The 4,560-nt window shown below is 43.5% G+C and overlaps 1 long non-coding RNA gene across 1 annotated transcript; it reads left to right on the top strand.

The window, feature by feature from the left end:
* The first annotated feature begins 775 nt into the window (after positions 1–775).
* LOC141252866 (uncharacterized) lies at positions 776–1,689 on the top strand. The gene is made up of 3 exons (XR_012314137.1): positions 776–910; positions 1,461–1,537; positions 1,621–1,689. It is a non-coding gene; the product is annotated as an uncharacterized lncRNA (long non-coding RNA).
* Positions 1,690–4,560: the final 2,871 nt, after the last annotated feature.

Below are 4,560 nucleotides of genomic sequence, written 5' to 3'. Positions count from 1 at the left end.
AAGTTAAAACACACAAGCTCTCAAGTAATATTAAAATATTAACGGGTGTATACCCATATATGCATGTTATCACAGGAACAGACGATCTTAGCCACAAAAATATATAAAGAGGCAGGAAATAAACTGCAAACTGTCAAATCCCTAATATTCCTTATAAGAATCCCTGCCTACCAGCGGAGGTTGGAGGTTGGCATCCTACTTTGAAACGGTATGGCGACCCTGCTCGACGGCGGCTGTCCCTTATGACCCTATGACACCCCTAATGCACTAAGCACGAACTTCGAGTACGCATCAGTGAGCATTTTGGAGATGTGAGGAATTATAGGGATACACCAATAGCACAGCATGTGAATTCGGTACATGGAGGTGATATAGGATCCATCTCGTTTTGCATAATTGAAGTGGTCCCACCTACTATTAGGCAAGGAGATTGGGCCAAAAAAATACTTCAGTGTGAGACGAGATGGAATCTACTAGCCCCCAAGGACTCAATGAGCAGTGTAGCTTCACTAGTTTCATCTAAAAATTAATATTATGGCTATTTCTTGGAACCATGCCTTTGGATATTGACCATTGGATACATTTCTGTGCCATCTATTTTTGATGGTTGCTAATAATTAATATCCAGTTTGGCAGGAGGTACCTGGTAACACCCGCTGACGATCTGAATTTGCTTGATGTAGACATATATGGAAAGTGGTTGATCTTATTGGTCCTCTGTGGCCTCCGTACGGACTCAGACCACACGTCACGCAGATCCTCAAGCGCTGCAGCGCTGAGCGCCTTATCTCAAAAGCGGCTGCCACACCTAGTCGCCAGCTGGGACTCTATGCTTCAGTGTGCCGGCCTACTGCACCAACTCCTCATCTCCGGAGAAGACTGCAACTTACCATCCATCTTCGGAACCAAGGTAATACCGCAGCATGCTTTTAGCCACGCCGACAGCATCATGACAGAGTTAGCAACCGCATCCGCCCCAGAAGTACCGGTGAGCGTCCTACCTTGACTCCCGGACAGCAATTAATTTTGGGTAAATTTGTGACAGCTTGGCATACTAAAATGGATACCGGTCTTATACCATCTATTGATGCTGGCAACCCCGGTAAGCAAGTCTGTCCACACAGATGCCAAGGACGTTATCATAACGGTGAGTGTCCCTACTCTGCACCTCACTCAGCATTTACCCTAATTTACAGATGCCCCACTGTCATCTACAGGACTACTGAACATCGCATTAACAATCCAGTACAGCTGCCCAGTACAGCACCATCTGTAAGCATTGGTACAAGTACCAGTGGAGCCCATTGATACTGCCTCCACCAAACAAGGGAGTAAATAACTACTAACCAATTAGCTCATAAACTTGGGACAAAACCTGGATTACAGGGACCTCCATAATACAGCCTACAACGCTGTTCAGCCTATACCTAATTTAATATCTCCCTGGTTGTCATACACAGGTTTCCATTAAAAGTAGAAAGCTTGCACTAGCCGCCACATTTGATCCTCCGGAACAATAAGGTCATAAGGTCATCAGGTAATTAATAATCATACTTACCTCCCTTATGTAATACTTCATCCATTATTGTTTATTTACTTACCTCATATGTTCCATTCCAGCCTACAGTAATCTTATTGGAATAATAACCTCAACCACCTTCCATATATATCTACATCAAGCAAATTCAGATCGGCAGCAGGTGTTACCAGGTACCTCCTGCCCAACTGTGTATCTGACTAATCTCTCTAGCTATCCCCACTTCACTACTAATTCTCTCTTTTCCAATTCCCTCACAGGAATCCACAGCCCATTTATACATTCCCACAGGCTAAAGCCTTACCTAAAGTGAATGGAGAAGCACCCCTATGAACTATTCTACTACAGGATTTTTTAATATTATTATCAGCTTTTTAACTTTTATCTAAAATAAATTATATATCTTTTATACTCAATATACTTTTTAGTCCATCCTTTTTATTCACTCAAACCAGAGCGGATATACGTATATTGGTTATTTTGTAATCCCTCCTCAGTTTGTGGTAGCTCCTTTATCTGCTGCAGGATTGGGTGTCTCTTGCCAGCTCCCCCACCAATTTTTTAGCTTTAATATATTTTTTACTCAATTTTTGGTGGTGGATAGTGTACAATGTTTCCAATGTTTATGATTGGTAAAAATATGGTTTTATTATATTCATGATTACAGCATATACTTATTTGTTTCCTGTGCCCCTAATTGTCTTCAGACACTGTTTTGGAATCTGGGTGTTAGATTGTCCACCTATTTAAAACTATGTTTTTTGAGCTCTTATATAGAATCTAATCAAAACAAACACATATTCCAACACTCATGCTGATAATTTAGTGGAATGCATTTTGTGCCTCATGTTTAGCCACTTCCCAGCCATTGCAGAGGGTTATGGCCATAATACATGCATAATTCTATGTATGGAATGCATTTGCGTTCCATTAGCGGCACTTGTATTCCACCAGCGATGTGTGGAACACATTTGCGTTCCACCGGCGGCAACTTCCGTTGTGAAGACAGCCTTGAACTGCAACATGCATTCCACGCCTCTAGATGAAACCGGAAGTGACGCAGCTATACCGGAAATGAGGTGAGACGCCAGCTTAACTAGCGGCGCTCAAAGCTAACAGCTGCACGCATGAATTTTGTGGCCACAGGACAATACTACATTGATGATTGATTGATGGCACACCACTATATTCGCTGATGAACCCCAGCTATTTTTCATGGGGGAAAACGTGTCGGATGTAGGATAGGAATTCTGTTATGAGATTCCTGAAGATTTGTCTAATGAAGCTTGCTATTAGCTAAGTATAAACTCTACTCATGACATTATTGGTTATTGCCCTATCTTCTTGTGCTAAATTTTATGTCATTGGGACTGGTTGCTCCTTGGATGTGGGGATTAAGGATTGTGTCTAAAATTATGCAAACTTCCTTAATACAAGATGGTGGGCAAGATTTTCTTTATATCTCATTAAGACTTTCTATCTGAGCACTTTGTATTAGGGGTGTCATAGGGTTATAAGGGACAGCCGCCGTCAAGAGGGGGCACCATACCATTTCAAAGTAGGGTGTCAACCTCCGCTGGAAGGCAGGGATTCCTATAGGGAATATTGGGGATTCAACAGTTTGCACTTTATTTCCTGCCTCTTTATATATTTTTGTGGCTAAGATTGTCTGTTCCTCTGATAACATGTGTATATGGGTATACACCCTTTAATATTTTAATATTACTTGAGAGCTTGTCTGTTTTAACTTTATGATTAAATGTTATATTTTAGGGGTCTTTTTTGGTCTATATAAGCAATTGGGGCCCCGCCCTTTATATATATATTTCTTCGTTGTGTAAGGCAGCGCTAGTCATCATGCTGGGGGACACTCGCTGCACCGGGTCAGTTAAAGCACACCAGCCACGTTTTCCAGTATTTCACAAACCAGCAGTTTATTTTACTTCATAACTGCTATAACCGAGTCCAACTCAGTGGCTCGCCGACATATTACATATAATGTCCAGGAGCCTTTCAAATGGCAGACAGGCCCACTTGGCTCCAGTTACAGTCTCCAGCAAAGTCACTTATAGAAATGTCCACATCAAGCAGTGTTTTACCTTTGCCGGGTTTTAGCTGCTTCAGACTTGTTCTGCCACCACTGTGGCTTTACGGCTTCCCAGATGGGGGTCTCCAGCCCTCGTTCCTTCAAAGGCTACTGGTATGTGGTCTCACCTCACATCCAGCCTCTGCCTTCCAGGACTCTTGCCTTCCAAGCCTCTGGCCCTCCAAGGCTACTGGGATCGCTTACACCTAAGGATCCAGCCTCTGCCTTTCAGGCTTCACTAGGCTTCAATAGGCCTCACTAGGCCTCATACTCTAGTGGTGTCCCACACGGGAACAGGCCTCATGCCTTACACACCCTGTCTCAAAACTACCAGGGTTTATATATCCTGTAGTGCACACACTGGACCTGTGCTGATGTCAGTCATGTGATCAGACCTTCTGTGTGCACAGGACCTGTGCGATGTCACAGTCATGTGACCAGTCACCTGAGGGAGGTACATGGTCGGCCAAAACACACCCTGGACCATTACAGTAATGCTGCAAGCCGCTGCATTACAGTTGTTTTGACTAAGTTATCGTGGAGTTAGTAGTGACCATACGGAGATATATACATATATTTCATGCATTGGAATTGGGGGTATGAATATGCCATACGCTCACTGTTATTTTCCCAATAACCAGTCTATTAGTGGAAGTGGCCTGCAGCCTCCTCCGTTAATCGTCAGTCAATCGTGTAATTGTCTGGACGATAGGGGTCAGCAAAGAGCTGTTCAGAAACAACCCCCCTGGCTGCGATCTTTGACAGTTACCCACTTGTCAGAGGAAGTCTTACGCCATTGAGAGTTGAAACTCCGTAGCATTCCCCCTACTGGGGTTTGCTGCAGCTGGCGTCAAAGATACGGATATTTTGAAACGAAGGTTCCTTTGTAAGCAGAACTTGGACCCTGAACTTCTTCTGCTTTCCTGGACGAGGATTG

Source organism: Phyllobates terribilis, unplaced genomic scaffold (genome assembly GCF_046119375.1).
Source record: "Phyllobates terribilis strain yellow unplaced genomic scaffold, ASM4611937v1 Scaffold_2__4_contigs__length_985480577, whole genome shotgun sequence".
Taxonomy (NCBI): Eukaryota; Metazoa; Chordata; class Amphibia; order Anura; family Dendrobatidae; genus Phyllobates; species Phyllobates terribilis.
This window is presented reverse-complemented; position numbering and strand designations above follow the sequence as displayed.